The sequence below is a fragment of the Rutidosis leptorrhynchoides genome, chromosome 7 (assembly GCF_046630445.1).
Source record: "Rutidosis leptorrhynchoides isolate AG116_Rl617_1_P2 chromosome 7, CSIRO_AGI_Rlap_v1, whole genome shotgun sequence".
In the NCBI taxonomy this organism is placed as follows: Eukaryota; Viridiplantae; Streptophyta; class Magnoliopsida; order Asterales; family Asteraceae; genus Rutidosis; species Rutidosis leptorrhynchoides.
Window position 1 is genome coordinate 32,766,307 of NC_092339.1, and position 19,138 is coordinate 32,785,444.

Consider the following 19,138-nt stretch of genomic DNA (forward strand, 5'->3'; position numbering starts at 1 on the left):
CACCGTTTCAATCCGATCGGTCCTTCGGTTCCATCAAATTCCAAAGGTTTGCAGGCAGTGAATTCTTTGTAGGTGCATCCTACACGATTTCCTGTACTGCTATATCCAAGGTTATTGTTGGTATGTAGCGCAGCCTGTACTGCGGCTATGTTTGAAGCTAGAAAAGTACGGAATTCCTCTTCATTCATATTCACAGTGTGTCGAGTAGTCGGTGCCATTTCCTTCAAAATAGTCAAATGGAACAAGTTAATCATACAGAATATTAAGAGTAGTTAATAGTATTTCGTAGCATAATATGAACTCATTTATAAAAGCTTTTTCTTCATATTAGCGTTTTATAAGTTTAAATTCGGGTAGTACCTACCCGTTAAGTTCATACTTAGTAGCTAATATACAATTCAACTACTACAATTCTATATGAAAAACTGATTATAATAATATTTCGCGTTCAAACTTTTATACAATATTTTACAAACTTACAATACCGCTTATTTTACATAAAGCATGAAATATAGCACACAATAACTTTGATACAAGATAGTTGTGAAGATAATTCTAGCTAGTACACAAGTCGTTCAGCAAAGGCAATAAAGACACGTAATTTATACGTCCAGAAACAAGTCATGCATTCTGGTTTTACTAGGACTACTTCCCATCCTTGGTCTTGTGGAACATAACTGTTATGGCCGTTGATAAGACAGCGTGTTGTAATGTCGTCAAAGGAACGAGGGTTACGTAATGTCCAACAGTCCCGTAACAATCTAAAAACCTCATTTCTTACCCCAATTACCGACTCCGTCACTTGTGGGAACGTTTTGTTTAATAGTTGTAGGCCGATGTTCTTGTTCTCAATTTGGTGAGAAGCGAACATTACTAATCCGTAAGCATAACATGCTTCTTTATGTTGCATGTTAGCCACTTTTTCTAAATCACGAAGTCCAATATTCGGATATATTGAGTCAAAATAATTTCTTAACCCATTGCGTAAAATAGCATTTGGGTTCCCCGCAATATATGCGTCAAAGTAAACACATCGTAACTTATGGATTTCCCAATGTGATATCCCCCATCTTTCGAACGAAAGCCTTTTATAAACCAAGGCATTCTTGGAACGTTCTTCGAATGTCTTACAACCTGATCTCGCCTTAAATAGTTGTGCTGAAGAATTCTGACCGACTCTAGACAAGATTTCATCAATCATGTCTCCGGGTAGGTCTCTTAAAATATTGGGTTGTCTATCCATTTTGTGTTTTTATACTGTAAAATAGACAAGAGTTAGATTCATAAAAAAAAATACTTATTAATACAAGCAATTTTTACATATATCATAAAGCATAAGCACACTATATTACTTATATTACACCACACGAATACAACTATCTTATTCCGACTCGCTTGTTTCTTCTTCTTCGGTTTTGGTTCGTTTTGCCAAGTTTCTAGGGATATATGATGTTATCCTAATATGAGCCGTCGTTATCCACATTGGTTTAGAAAAACCTGGTGGTTTAGAGGTTCCCGGGTCATTGTTACAACTTAAGGACTTTGAGGGTTGACGATACATATAAAGTTCATCGGGGTTGGAATTAGATTTCTCTATTTTTATGCCCTTTCCCTTATTATTTTCTTTTGCCTTTTTAAAATCAGTTGGGGTAATTTCTATAACATCATCGGAATTCTCGTCAGAATCCGATTCATCGGAGAATTGGTAATCCTCCCAATATTATGCTTCCTTGGCGGAAACACCATTGACCATAATTAACCTTGGTCGGTTGGTTGAGGATTTTCTTTTACTTAACCGTTTTATTATTTCCCCCACCGGTTCTATTTCTTCATCCGATTCCGATTCTTCTTCCGGTTCCGATTCTTCTTCCGGTTCCGATTCTTCTTCCGGTTCCGACTCTTCTTCCGGTTCCTCTTCGGGAACTTGTGAATCAGTCCACGAATCATTCCAATTTACATTTGACTCTTCATTATTATTAGGTGAGTCAATGGGACTTGTTCTAGAGGTTGACATCTATCACATAATATCAAACGCGTTAAGAGATTAATATATCACATAATATTCACATGTTAAAAATATATAGTTTCCAACAAAATTTGTTAAGCAATCATTTTTCAAGTAAACACGGTCGAAGTCCAGACTCACTAATGCATCCTAACAAACTCGATAAGACACACTAATGCAAAATTCTGGTTCTCTAAGACCAACGCTCGGATACCAACTGAAATGTCCCGTTCTTATTGATTAAAAACGTTCCATATTAATTGATTTCGTTGCGAGGTTTTGACCTCTATATGAGACGTTTTTCAAAGACTGCATTCATTTTAAAACAAACCGTAACCTTTATTTCATCAATAAAGGTTTAAAAAGCTTTACGTAGATTATCAAATAATGATAATCTAAAATATCCTGTTTACACACGACCATTAAATAATGGTTTACAATACAAATATGTTACAACAAAATAAGTTTCTTGAATGCAGTTTTTACACAATATCATACAAGCATGGACTCCAAATCTCGTCCTTATTTAAGTATGCGACAGCGAAAGCTCTTAATAATCACCTGAGAATAAACATGCTTAAAATGTCAACAAAAATGTTGGTGAGTTATAGGTTTAACCTATATATATCAAATCGTAACAATAGACCACAAGATTTCATATTTCAATACACATCCCATACATAGAGATAAAAATCATTCATATGGTGAACACCTGGTAACCGACATTAACAAGATGCATATATAAGAATATCCCCATCATTCCGGGACACCCTTCGGATATGATATAAATTTCGAAGTACTAAAGTATCCGGTACTTTAGATGGGGTTTGTTAGGCCCAATAGATCTATCTTTAGGATTCGCGTCAATTAGGGTGTCTGTTCCCTAATTCTTAGATTACCAGACTTAATAAAAAGGGGCATATTCGATTTCGATAATTCAACCATAGAATGTAGTTTCACGTACTTGTGTCTATTTTGTAAATCATTTATAAAACCTGCATGTATTCTCATCCCAAAATATTAGATTTTAAAAGTAGGACTATAACTCACTTTCACAGATTTTTACTTCGTCGGGAAGTAAGACTTGGCCACTGGTTGATTCACGAACCTATAACAATATATACATATATATCAAAGTATGTTCAAAATATATTTACAACACTTTTAATATATTTTGATGATTTAAGTTTATTAAGTCAGCTGTCCTCGTTAGTAACCTACGACTACTTGTCCACAGTTAGATATACAGAAATAAATCGATAAATATTATCTTGAATCAATCCACAACCCAGTGTATACGTATCTCAGTATTGATCACAACTCAAACTATACATATTTTGGAATCAACCTCAACCCTGTATAGCTAACTCCAACATTCACATATAGAGTGTCTATGGTTGTTCCGAAATATATATAGATGTGTCGACATGATAGGTCGAAACATTGTATACGTGTCTATGGTATCTCAAGATTACATAATATACAATACAAGTTGATTAAGTTATGGTTGGAATAGATTTGTTACCAATTTTCACGTAGCTAAAATGAGAAAAATTATCCAATCTTGTTTTACCCATAACTTCTTCATTTTAAATCCGTTTTGAGTGAATCAAATTGCTATGGTTTCATATTGAACTATATTTTATGAATCTAAACAGAAAAAGTATAGGTTTATAGTCGGAAAAATAAGTTACAAGTCATTTTTGTAAAGGTAGTCATTTCAGTCGAAAGAACGACGTCTAGATGACCATTTTAGAAAACATACTTCCACTTTGAGTTTAACCATAATTTTTGGTTATAGTTTCATGTTCATAATAAAAATCATTTTCTCTGAATAACAACTTTTAAATCAAAGTTTATCATAGTTTTTAATTAACTAACCCAAAACAGCCCGCGGTGTTACTACGACGGCGTAAATCCGGTTTTACGGTGTTTTTCGTGTTTTCAGGTTTTAAATCATTAAGTTAGCATATCATATAGATATAGAACATGTGTTTAGTTAATTTTAAAAGTCAAGTTAGAAGGATTAACTTTTGTTTGCGAACAAGTTTAGAATTAACTAAACTATGTTCTAGTGATTACGAGTTTAAACCTTCGAATAAGATAGTTTTATATATATGAATCGAATGATGTTATGAACATCATTACTACCTCAAGTTTAGTAGGTAAACCTACTGGAAGTGACAAGAAATGATCTAGCTTCAAAGGATCTTGAATGGCTTGAAAGTTCTTGAAGTAGGATCATGACACAAAAACAAGTTCAAGTAAGATTTTTACTCGAATTAAGATAGTTTATAGTTATAGAAATTGAATCAAAGTTTGAATATGAATATTACCTTGAATAAGAAAGATAACCTACTGTATATAACAAAGGTTTCTTGATCTTAGATGATTACTTGGAATGGATTAGAAAGCTTGGAAGTAAATTAGTAAACTTGAAGGGATTTTTGAAGTGTTCTTGAAGTGTTCTTCCTATGATGATTATAGCTTGATTCTTGAAGTGATTTTTGATGAAGATGATGATTAACTACTGGAAAAATATGTTCATAATAGAGTGTGTGTGTGTGTGTATTGAGAGAGAATTAGAAAGAGAATTGGAAGTGAAATGGAGTGAATGATGAGTGGTAATTGGTGAGTGGTGAGTGGGGTTAAAAGGAGTTCTAGTTAGTTGACTAGCTTATGGTAGAAGTTAAAATTGATTAGCCATACATGACATAATCAAGAGTGGAATCCCATGCTAGTTCCTATTGGTATATACCCATAGTAAGTACATTTTAAAGCTGTGTATAATACGGGTAAGAATACGACTAGAATTCTTGATGAAAGAAAAGAATGGGAAAGTAACTGTAACCATTTTCGTTAAGTATGAGTGTTTTGATATATTTCTTGAAGTCTTCCAAAAGTATTTTAAAACATCTAAATACACTACATGTATATACATTTTAACTGAGTCGTTAAGTCATCGTTAGTCGTTACATGTAAGTGTTGTTTTGAAACCTTTAAGTTAACGATCTCAATTAATGTTGTTAACCCATTGTTTATTATATCTAATGAGATTTTAAATTATTATATTATCATGATATTATGATATATTAATATATCTTAATATGATATATATACATTTAAATGTCGTTACAACGATAATCGTTACATATATGTCTCGTTTCGAAATCCTTAAGTTAGTAGTCTTGTTTATATGTATATAACTCATTGTTAATATACTTATGGAGATACTTACTTATCATAATCTCATGTTAACCATATGTATATCCATATATATATCGTCATGTCGTTTTTACAAGTTTTAACGTTCGTGAATCGCCGGTCAACTTGGGTGGTCAATTATCTATATGAAACATATTTCAATTAATCAAGTCTTAACAAGTTTGATTGCTTAACATGTTGAAAACATTTAATCATGTAAATATCAATCTCAATTAATATATATAAACATGGAAAAGTTCGGGTCACTACACTTGCGACCTTGCGTATTTGCGTCTTTTTCTAAAAAAATTACGGTTAAATGACATTTTTCATCCTGTCACTCCACACTTTCATCCGACTTCGCAAACACGCAAATAAACAGTCACACAGGCGATTCGTAACAACGCAAGCACATACGCAAACCCTCTCCCATTACTGCTACCAGATTCTCCTCCTTCATCATCTCCACCACCACCTAACCCCTCTTGCCACCACCATGACCTCTTATACTAGCCTACAAGGGTTTTCACGTAGTTTTAGGGTTTTCACGCTAAAGAAATCGGGTTTTCACGAAGTAATCAAGCAAATAATCAAGGAATCAACCTTGCAACGATGGCGAGTGTAGTGACCCGAACTTTTCCATGATTATTCCATGATTATATATTAAATGAAAACTATATTTACATGATTAAATGTTTCCAACATGTTAAGCAATCAAACTTGTTAAGACTTGATTATTTGAAATGAGTTTCATGTAGACAATTGACCACCCAAGTTGACCGGCGATTCACGAACGTTAAAACTTGTAAAAACTATATGTTGATATATATATATATATATATATATATATATATATATATATATATATATATATATATATATATATATATATGGACATATATGTAACTATTATTATTGTAATGACATTTTAAAGTATATATATCATATCAAGATATATTCATTGTTGGTGATTTGTGTCACCAATATGATTTAATTGTAATGGGATTAATTTGTTAACCAAAATAACCTTGTTAAATATCGAACAAGTTTGGGGAAAGTGTGGAGTGCACAATTGTTTGAACTTATCTTGATTATGACAGGGGTTCGGGGGCAGCGCCCCCGATAGCGGGGTCCAAGGGGTGGCAACCCCTGGCGGGGTCCAAGGGGCAGAGCCCCCGCATTTAACGATTTTTTTTGGGTTAATATCGCTTTATTAAAAATGTGTTAAAAATTTAATTTTAAGATTTCAACAACATTAAATAAGATCGTTAACCAAGACACATATCAAAGTACTTCTACTTAGCAAAAATGCTTACAATTACATTTCCATTCATTTTTCATCAACAATTCTACTCGTAGTCATTCAGTATTCGTACCCGTATTATACATAGCTGCTAGACGTACTTACTATGAGTATATACCAATAGGAACTAGCATGGGATTCCACTCTTGATTATGTCATGCATGAGTAATCAAATTTAACTTCTACCATGAACTAGTCAACTAACTAGAGCTCCTTTTAATTCCACTCACCACTCATCATTCACCACTTACCAATCAATCCATTTCACTTACAATTCTCTTTCTAATTCTCTCTAAACACACACACACACACACTTAGGAACGAAATTTCCAGTAAACTAATCATCATCTTCATCAAAAATTACTTCAAGAATCAAGCTATAATCATCATAGGAAGAACACTTCAAGAACACTTCGAAAATCCTTTCAAGTTTGCAAGTTTACTTTTAATCTTGCAAATCCATTCTAAGTAATCATCTAAGATCAAGAAACCTTTGTTAATTACAGTAGGTTATCTTTCTTATTCAAGGTAATACTCATATCCAAACTTTGATTCAATTTCTATAACTATAAACTATCTTGATTCGAGTAATAATCCTACTTGAAATTGTTTTCGTGTCATGATTCTGCTTCAAGAACTTCCAAGCCATCAAAGATCCATTCAAGCTCAAGATTATTTTTGTCATTTCCAGTAGATTTACCTACTATACTTGAGGTAGTAATGATGTTCGTAACATCATTCGATTCATATATAAATAACTATCTTATTCGAAGATTTGAAAACGTAATCACTAGAACATAGTTTAGTTAATTCTAAACTTGTTCGCAAACAAAGTTAATCCTTCTAACTTGACTTTTAAAATTAACTAAACACATGTTTTATATCTATATGATATGCTAACTTAATGATTTAAAATCGGAAAACACGAAAAACACTGTAAAACCAAACATACGCCGTCGTAGTAACACCGCGGGCTGTTTTGGGTTTGATAATTAAAAACTATGATAAACTTTGATTTAAAAGTTGTTCTTCTAGGAAAATGATTTTTCTTATGAACATGAAACTATATCCAAAAAACATGGTTAAACTCAAAGTGGAAGTATGTTTTTCAAAATGGTCATCAAGACGTCGTTCTTTCGACTGAAATGACTACCTCTTACAAAAATGACTTGTAACTTATATTTCTGACTATAAACCTATACTTTTTCTATTTAGATTCATAACATAGAGTTTAATATGAAACCATAGCAATTTAATTCACTTAAAACGGATTTAAAACGAAGAAGTTATGGGTAAAACAAGATTGGATATTTTTTGATTGTTGTAGCTACGGGAAATATTGTAACAATTCTATACAAATCATATCCTAGCTAACTTATATTGTATTATACATGTATTCTAATATATTATGTAATCTTGGGATACCATAGACACGTATGCAAATGTTTTGACATATCATATCGACCCATGTATATATATTATTTGGAACAACCATAGACACTCTATATGCAGTAATGTTGGAGTTAGCTATACAGGGTTGAGGTTGATTCCAAAAATATATATACTTTGAGTTGTGATCTAGCCTGAGACGTGTATACATTGGGTCGTGGATTGATCCAAGATAATATATATCGATTTATTTCTGTACATCAAACTATGGACAACTAGTTGTAGGCTATTAATGAGGACAGCTGACTTAATAAGCTTAAAATATTAAAACGTATTAAAAAATATTGTAAATATATTTTGAACATACTTTGATATATATGTACATATTTGTTATAGGTTCGTGAATCCACCAGTGGCCAAGTCTTACTTCCCGACGAAGTAAAAATCTGTGAAAGTGAGTTATAGTCCCACTTTTAAAATCTAATATTTTGGGATGAGAATACATGCAACTTTATAAATGTTTTACGAAATAGACACAAGTAAATGAAACTACATTATATGGGTGAATGATCGAAGCCAAATATGCCCCTTTTAGCTTGGTAGCCTAAGAATTTTGGAACAGACCCCCAAATTGACGCGAATCCTAAAGATAGATCTATCGGGCCCAACAAGCCCCATTCTGGAATTTGGAATGCTTTAGTACTTCGAAATTATCATGTTCGATGGGTGTCCCGAAATGATGGGGATATTCTATATGCATCTTGTTAATGTCGGTTACCAGGTGTTCACCATATGAATGATTTTTATCTCTATGTATGGGATGTATTGAAATATGAAATCTTGTGGTCTATTATTATGATTTGATAATATATAGGTTAAATCTATAACTCACCGACATTTTTGTTGACGTTTTAAGCATGTTTATTCTCAGGTGATTATTAAGAGCTTCCGCTGTTGCATACTAAAATAAGGACAAGATTTGGAGTCCATGCTTGTATGATATTGTGTAAAAACTGCATTCAAGAAACTTATTTTTGATGTAATATATTATTATTGTAAACCATTATGTAATGGTCGTGTGTAAACAGTATATTTTAGATTATTATTATTTGATAATCTACGTAATGCTTTTTAAACCTTTATCGATAAAATAAAGGTTATGCTTGTTTTAAAAAATGAATGCAGTCTTTGAAAAACGTCTCATATAGAGGTCAAAACCTCGCGACGAAATCAGTTAATATGGAATGTTTATAATCAATATGAACGGGACATTTCAGTTGGTATCAGAGCGTTGGTCTTAGAGAACCAGAAAATTACATTAGTGTGTCTTACCGAGTTTGTTAGGATGCATTAGTGAGTCTGGACTTCGACCGTGTTTTCTTTAAAAACGATTGCTTAACACTTTTTGTTGGAAACTATATATTATTAACATGTAAATATTATGTGATATATTAATCTCTTAACGTGTTTGATATTGTGTGATAGATGTCTACCACTAGTATAAATCCCGTCGACTCACCTAATAATAATGAAGAGTCAAATATACTTTGGGAAGATTCACAAATTCCCGAAGAGGAACCGGAAGAGGAGGAACCGGAAGAAGAGGAATCGGAAGAAGAGGAACCAGAAGAGGAGGAACCGGAAGAAGAAGAGGTTCCGGAGGAAGAAATATTGATACCTACAGTAAATCGTTTAAATAAAAGAAAATCCTCTACCAACGGACCAAAGTTAAAAATGATCAATGGTGTTTCCGCCGAGGAAGCAAAATATTGGGAAGATTACCAATTTTTCGATGAATCCGATCCCGATGAGGATTCCGATAATGTTATAGAAATTACCTCGACCCAATTTAATATAGAAAAAGAAAATAATAATGAAAAAGGTATAAAAATAGAGAAACCTGATTTTAACCCCGATGAGCTTTATATGTATCGGCAACATCCGTATTTCCTAAAGTGTAACAATAACCCGGGAACCTCTAAACCACCAGGTTTTTCTAAACCATTGTGGAAAACGACAGCTCGTATTAGAAGAACACCATATATCCCTAGAAAATTAGGAAAGAGAACCAAGTCCGAAGAAGAAGAAACCAGTGATTCAGATTAGAGGGTTGTAATCATGTTGTGTATTATATGTATTATAGTGTGCTTGTACTTTTATGTTTTATGTAAAAATTGCTTGTATTGTTTGTTAATTATCTTTTACGAATCTAATCCTTGTCTATTTTACAGTATAAAAACAAAATGGACGTTAAGGGTAGACAACCGAATATTTTAGAAGACCTACCAGAGGATATGATTGAGGAAATCTTGTCTAGAGTCGGTCAGAATTCATCAGCACATTTAGTTACGGCGAAATTAACTTGTCAAACATTTGAAAGACTTTCCAGAAATGTCTTAGTTTATAAAAGGCTTTCCTTTGATAGGTGGGGTATATCACATTGGGGAGACCGTAAGTTATGCCGTGTTTTCTTTAAAGCGTTAAATGCGGGGAACCCAAATGCAATTTTACGCTACGGGTTAAGAACCTATTTTGACTCAACATATCCCAACATAGGATTTCGTGAGTTAGAAAGAGCTTCTAACATGCAACATAAAGAAGCATGTTATACTTACGGGTTAGTGATGTTCGCTTCTTACCAAAGTGAGAAAAAGAATATCGGGTTACAACTTTTAAATAGAACCTTCCCACAAGTGACGGATTCAGTTGTTGGGGTGAGAAACAAGGTTTTTAGATTATTACGGGGCTGTTGGACATTACGAAACCCTCGTCCTTTTGACGACATTACAACATGCTGCCTAGCCAATAGTCATAACGGTTACTTTTCACAAGACCAAGGATGGGAAGTCGTCTTAGTAAAACCTGAATGCATGACTTGTTTCTGGACTTATGAATTACGTGTCTTTATTTTCTTTGCTGAACAACTTGCGTATTAACTAGTTTTATCTTCAAAACTGTTCTGTATCAAAGTATACTATATTTCATGTTATATGTAATATAACGAAGTTGTAAGTTTGAAGTATATTTGTATGTGATATATTATTAAAATCAGTTTTTCATATGGAATTGTAGTAGTTGAATTGTATATTAGCTACTAAGTATGAACTTAACGGGTAGGTAGTACCCGAATTTAAACTTATAAAACGCTAATATGAAGAAAAAGCTTTTATAAATAAGTTCATATAATGCTACGAGATACTATTGACTACTCTTAAATTCTATATGATTAACTCAATTCTTTTGGCTATTTTTTGAAGGAAATGGCACCGGCGACTCGTCAGAATTTGAACATGAGCGAGGAAGACTTACATGTTTTTCTTGCAGCAAACATAGTCACAGTACAAGCTGCGATGCAAAATAACAATAACTCTGGATCTAGCAGTGGAACAAATTCCACAAGAAATCATGTAGGATGCACCTACAAAGAATTCACTACCTGCAAACCTTTGGAATTTGATGGAACTGAAGGACCAATTGGATTGAAACGATGGACCGAGAAAGTTGAATCAGTGTTTGCCATAAGTAAGTGTACTGAAGAGGACAAAGTTAAGTACGCTACGCATACCTTCACAGGTACTGCATTAACGTGGTGGAACACCTATCTTGAACAGGTAGGACAAAATGCTGCTTACGCACTACCGTGGTCGGCATTCAAGCAATTGATGAACGAGCAGAACCGTCCTAGAAACAAAGTCAATAAGCTCAAGGCAGAACTTAGAGAGTTACGAACACAAGGGTTCGATGTTACCACGTATGAACGACGATTCACAGAGTTGTGCCTATTGTGTCCGGGAGCGTTCGAAGATGAAGAAGAGAAGATCAACTCATTTGTAAAAGGGTTACCAGTAAGGATTCAAGAAGATGTGAGTTCACACGAGCCCGCTTCCATACAAAAGGCAAATAGAATGGCTCATAAACTCATAAATCAGATTGAGGGAAGAATTAAAGAGCAGGCGGCTGAAGAAGCCAACACGAAACAACTCAAGAGAAAGTGGGAAGAAACCAGTGGCAAGGGTCACCAATACAAGAACAACAACAATTACAACCACAACCGCAACAACAATCGCAACAATAACCGCAATCCTAACAATAACTACAACAAATGTCCCAACAACAACAACAACTACAACAACCGTTCCAACAACAACAACAATCCCAACAACAACCTCAATAACAACAACGGTAACAAAAACCAAAAATGCCAAAGGTGTGAAGAGTACCACCAGAATGGGTTCTGCATGACATTTTGCACCAAGTGTAAAAGAACTGGCCATGGTGCAAAAAAGTGTGAGGTCTACGGACCAAAGTTTAACAGAACTAAAGGAACAAATAGTGGCGAAATAAGTAATGCCGCCTTTGTTTGTTATGGATGTGGAAAATCGGGCCACATTAGAAGTAATTGCCCGAATCAGGGGAATACTAATGGGCAGGGCCACAGAAGAGTTTTCAATATTAATATGGCAGAAGCGCAGGAAGACCCGGAGCTTGTTACGGGTACGTTTCTTATTGATAATAAATCTTCTTATGTTTTATTTGATTCGGGTGCGGATAGAAGGTATATGAGTAGAGATTTTTGTGCTAAGTTAAGTTGCCCATTGACGCCTTTGGATAGTAAATTTTTACTCGAATTAGTAAACGGTAAATTAATTTCAGCAGATAATATATGTCGGGATAGAGAAATTAAACTGGTGATGAAACGTTTAAGATTAATTTAATACCAGTCGAGTTAGGGAGTTTTGATGTAATAATTGGCATGGACTGGTTGAAGAAAGTGAGAGCAGAGGTCGTTTGTTACAAAAATGCGATTCGCATTATGCGTGAAAAGGGAAAACCTTTAATGGTGTACGGAGAAAAGAACAATGCGAAATTAAATCTTATTGGTAGTTTGAAGGTGCAAAAACTAATAAGAAAAGGTTGTTACGTCATTCTAGCACACATCAAGGAAGTTAAACCTGAAGAAAAGAACATCAGTGATGTTCCCGTCGCAAAAGAATTTCCCGATGTATTTTGGAAAGAATTACCGGGATTACCCCCACATCGATCCATTAAATTTCAAATAGACCTTGTACCAGGAGCTGCACCAATAGCTCGTGCTTCATACAGACTTGCACCCAGCGAAATGAAGGAACTTCAGAGCCAATTACAAGAACTTTTAGAGCGTGGTTTCATTCAACCAAGCACATCACCGTGGGGAGCTCCTGTTTTGTTTGTCAAGAAGAAGGATGGTACATTTAGGTTGTGTATCGACTACTGAGAGTTAAACAAACTTACCATCAAGAACCGCTACCCACTACCGAGAATTGATGACTTATTTGATCAACTACAAGGCTCGTCGGTTTATTCGAAGATTGATTTACGTTCTGGGTATCATCAAATGCGGGTGAAGGAGGATTATATTCCAAAGACTGCTTTTAGGACACGTTACGGTCATTACGAGTTTATGGTTATGCCATTTGGGTTGACTAACGCACCAGCTGTGTTCATGGACCTCATGAACCGAGTGTGTGGACCATACATTGACAAGTTTGTTATTGTTTTCATCGATGACATACTTATTTACTCAAAGAATGACCAAGAGCACGAAGAACATTTGAGAAAAGTGCTAGAGTTGTTGAGGAAAGAAAAACTGTACGCTAAGTTTTCAAAGTGTGCATTTTGGTTGGAAGAAGTTCAATTCTTCGGTCACATAGTGAACAAAGAAGGTATTCAAGTGGATCCGGCAAAGATTGAAACCGTTGAAAAGTGGGAAACCCCGAAAACTCCGAAGCATATACGCCAATTTTTAGGACTAGCTGGTTACTACAGAAGATTCATCCAAGATTTTTCCAAAATAGCAAAACCCTTGACTGCATTAACGCATAAAGGGAAGAAATTTGAATGGAAAGATGAACAAGAGAAAGCCTTTCAATTGTTAAAGAAAAAGTAAACTACGGCACCTATCTTGTCATTACCTGAAGGGAATGATGATTTTGTGATATATTGTGACGCCTCAAAGCAAGGTCTCGATTGTGTATTAATGCAAAGAACAAAAGTAATTGCTTATGCGTCTAGACAATTGAAGATTCACGAACAAAATTATACGACGCATGATTTGGAATTAGGCGCGGTTGTTTTTGCATTAAAGACTTGGAGGCACTACTTATATGGGGTCAAAAGTATTATATATACCGACCACAAAAGTCTTCAACACATATTTAATCAGAAACAACTGAATATGAGGCAGCGTAGGTGGATTGAATTATTGAATGATTACGACTTTGAGATTCGTTACCACCCGGGGAAGGCAAATGTGGTAGCCGATGCCTTGAGCAGGAAGGACAGAGAACCCATCGAGTAAAATCTATGAATATAATGATTCATAATAACATTACTACTCAAATAAAGGAGGCACAACAAGGAGTTTTAAAAGAGGGAAATTTAAAGGATGAAATACCCAAAGGATCAGAGAAGCATCTTAATATTCGGGAAGACGGAACCCGGTATAGGGCTGAAAGGATTTGGGTACCAAAATTTGGAGAGATGAGAGAAATGGTACTTAGAGAAGCTCATAAAACCAGATACTCAATACATCCTGGAACGGGGAAGATGTACAAGGATCTCAAGAAACATTTTTGGTGGCCGGGTATGAAAGCCGATGTTGCTAAATACGTAGGAGAATGTTTGACGTGTTCTAAGGTCAGAGCTGAGCATTAGAAACCATCAGGTCTACTTCAACAACCCGAAATCCCGGAATGGAAATGGGAAAACATTACCATGGATTTCATCACTAAATTGTCAAGGACTGCAAGTGGTTTTGATACTATTTGGGTAATAGTTGATCGTCTCACCAAATCATCACACTTCCTACCAATAAGAGAAGATGACAAGATGGAGAAGTTAACACGACTGTATTTGAAGGAAGTCGTCTCCAGACATGGAATACCAATCTCTATTATCTCTGATAGGGATGGCAGATTTATTTCAAGATTCTGGCAGACATTACAGCAAGCATTAGGAACTCGTCTAGACATGAGTACTGCCTATCATCCACAAACTGATGGGCAGAGCGAAAGGACAATACAAACGCTTGAAGACATGCTACGAGCATGTGTTATTGATTTCGGAAACAGTTGGGATCGACATCTACCGTTAGCAGAATTTTCCTACAACAACATCTACCATTCAAGCATTGAGATGGCGCCGTTTGAAGCACTTTATGGTAGAAAGTGCAGGTCTCCGATTTGTTGGAGTGAAGTGGGGGATAGACAGATTACGGGTCCGGAGATTATACAAGAAACTACCGAGAAGATCATCCAAATTCAACAACGGTTGAAAACCACCCAAAGTCGACAAAAGAGCTACGCTGACATTAAAAGAAAAGATATAGAATTTGAAATTGGAGAGATGGTCATGCTTAAAGTTGCACCTTGGAAAGGCGTTGTTCGATTTGGTAAACGAGGGAAATTAAACCCAAGGTATATTGGACCATTCAAGGTTATTGATCGCGTCAGACCAGTAGCTTACCGACTTGAGTTACCTCAACAACTCGCGGCTGTACATAACACTTTCCACGTCTCGAATTTAAAGAAATGTTTTACTAAAGAAGATCTCACTATTCCGTTAGACGAAATCCAAATCAACGAAAAACTTCAATTTATCAAAGAACCCGTCGAAATAATGAATCGTGAGGTTAAAAGACTTAAGCAAAACAAGATACCAATTGTTAAGGTTCGATGGAATGCTCGTAGAGGACCTGAGTTCACCTGGGAACGAGAAGATCAGATGAAGAAGAAATACCCGCACTTATTTCCAGAAGATGCGTCAACACTTCCAACAGCTTGAAATTTCGGGAAGAAATTTATTTAACGGGTAGGTACTGTAGTGACCCGAACTTTTCCATGATTATTCCATGATTATATATTAAATGAAAACTATATTTGCATGATTAAATGTTTCCAACATGTTAAGCAATCAAACTTGTTAAGACTTGATTATTTGAAATGAGTTTCATGTAGATAATTGACCACCCAACTTGACCGGCGATTCACGAACGTTAAAACTTGTAAAAACTATATGTTGATATATATATATATGGACATATATGTAACGATTATTGTTGTAACGACATTTTAAAGTATATATATCATATCAAGATATATTCATTGTTGGTGATTTGTGTCACCAATATGATTTAATTGTAATGGAATTAATTTGTTAACCAAAATAACCTTGTTAAATATCGAACAAGTTTGGGGAAAGTGTGGAGTGCACAATTGTTTGAACTTATCTTGATTATGACAGGGGTTCGGGGGCAGCACCCCCAATAGCGGGGTCCAATGGGTGGCAACCCCTGGCGGGGTCCAAGGGGCAGAGCCCCTGGCTGGGGTCGATATCGCTTTATTAAAAATGTGTTAAAAATTTGATTTTAAGATTTCAACAACATTAAATAAGATCGTTAACTAAGACACATATCAAAGTACTTCTACTTAGCAAAAATGCTTACAATTACATTTCCATTCATTTTTCATCAACAATTCTACTCGTAGTCATTCAGTATTCGTACCCGTATTACACACAGCTGCTAGACGTACTTACTATGAGCATATACCAATAGGAACTAGCATGGGATTCCACTCTTGATTATGTCATGCATGACTAATCAAATTTAACTTCTACCATGAACTAGTCAACTAACTAGAGCTCCTTTTAACCCCACTCACCACTCATCATTCACCACTCACCAATCAATCCATTTCACTTATAATTCTCTTTCTAATTCTCTCTAAACACGCACACACTTAGGAACGAAATTTCCAGTAAACTAATCATCATCTTCATCAAAAATTACTTCAAGAATCAAGCTATAATCATCATAGGAAGAACACTTCAAGAACACTTCAAGAACACTTCGAAAATTCTTTCAAGTTTGCTAGTTTACTTTTAATCTTACAAATCCATTCCAAGTAATCATCTAAGATCAAGAAACCTTTGTTAATTACAGTAGGTTATCTTTCTTATTCAAGGTAATACTCATATCCAAACTTTGATTTGATTTCTATAACTATAAACTATCTTGATTCGAGTAATAATCTTACTTGAAATTGTTTTCGTGTCATGATTCTGCTTCAAGAACTTCCAAGCCATCAAAGATCCATTCAAGCTCAAGATTATTTTTGTCATTTCCAGTAGATTTACCTACTATACTTGAGGTAGTAATGATGTTCGTAACATCATTCGATTCATATATAAATAACTATCTTATTCGAAGATTTGAAAACGTAATCACTAGAACATAGTTTAGCTAATTCTAAACTTGTTCGCAAACAAAGTTAATCCTTCTAACTTGACTTTTAAAATCAACTAAACACATGTTTTATATCTATATGATATGCTAACTTAATGATTTAAAATCGAAAAACACGAAAAACACCGTAAAACCCGACATACGCCTTCGTAGTAACACCGCGGGCTGTTTTGGGTTTGATAATTAAAAACTATGATAAACTTTGATTTAAAAGTTGTTCTTCTGGGAAAATGATTTTTCTTATGAACATGAAACTATATCCAAAAATCATGGTTAAACTCAAAGTGGAAGTATGTTTTTCAAAATGGTCATCAAGACGTCGTTCTTTCGACTGAAATGACTACCTCTTACAAAAACGACTTGTAACTTATATTTCCGACTATAAACCTATACTTTTTATGTTTATATTCATAAAAAAGAGTTCAATATGAAACCATAGCAATTTGATTCACTCAAAACGGATTTAAAACGAAGAAGTTATGGGTAAAACAAGATTGGATATTTTTTGATTGTTGTAGCTACGGGAAATATTGTAACAATTCTATACAAATCATATCCTAGCTAACTTATATTGTATTATACATGTATTCTAATATATTATGTAATCTTGGGATACCATAGACACGTATGCAAATGTTTTGACATATCATATCGACCCATGTATATATATTATTTGGAACAACCATAGACACTCTATATGCAGTAATGTTGGAGTTAGCTATACAGGGTTGAGGATGATTCCAAAAATATATATGCTTTGAGTTATGATCTAGCCTGAGACGTGTATACACTGGGTCGTGGATTGATCCAAGATAATATATATCGATTTATTTCTATACATCTAACTATGGACAACTAGTTGTAGGTTATTAACGAGGACAGCTGACTTAATAAGCTTAAAACATTAAAACATATTAAAAAATATTGTAAATATATTTTGAACATACTTTGATATATATGTACATATTTGTTATACATTCGTGAATCGACCAGTGGCCAAGTCTTACTTCCCGACGAAGTAAAAATCTGTGAAAGTGAGTTATAGTCCCACTTTTAAAATCTAATATTTTGGGATGAGAATACATGCAACTTTATAAATGTTTTACGAAATAGACACAAGTAAATGAAACTACATTATATGGGTGAATGATCGAAGCCGAATATGCCCCATTTAGCTTGGTAGCCTAAGAATTTGGGAACAGACCCCCAAATTGACGCGAATTCTAAAGATAGATCTATCGGGCCCAACAAGCCCCATTCTGGAATTTGGAATGTTTTAGTACTTCGAAATTATCATGTCCGATGGGTGTCCCGGAATGATGGGGATATTCTATATGCATCTTGTTAATGTCGGTTACAAGGTGTTCACCGTATGAATGATTTTTATCTCTATGTATGGGATGTATTGAAATATGAAATCTTGTGGTCTATTATTATGATTTGATAATATATAGGTTAAACCTATAACTCACCAGCATTTTTGTTGACGTTTAAGCATGTTTATTCTCAGGTGATTATTAAGAGCTTCCGCTGTTGCATACTAAAATAAGGACAAGATTTGGAGTCCATGCTTGTATGATATTGTGTAAAAACTGCATTCAAGAAACTTATTTTTGATGTAATATATTCTTATTGTAAACCATTATGTAATGGTCGTGTGTAAACAGTATATTTTAGATTATTATTATTTGATAATCTACGTAATGCTTTTTAAACCTTTATCGATAAAATAAAGGTTATGCTTGTTTTAAAAAATGAATGCAGTCTTTGAAAAACGTCTCATATAGAGGTCAAAACCTCGCGACGAAAACAATTAATATGGAACGTTTATAATCAATATGAACGGGACATTTCAGCGAGCACCCAGGTTAGTGATTACTTTGTTATTTATGTGTGTTTTATCGGTTTATTTTTGGTTCGATGTGAATTTTATAAATGTGCACACTAACTACTC

General features: G+C 34.5%; 1 protein-coding gene across 1 annotated transcript in view; it reads left to right on the plus strand.

Moving 5' to 3' along the window:
* The window catches only part of LOC139859090 (uncharacterized), a 30,535-nt gene that overhangs the window by 9,615 nt on the left and 1,782 nt on the right, over positions 1 to 19,138 (plus strand). The window lies entirely within an intron of this gene.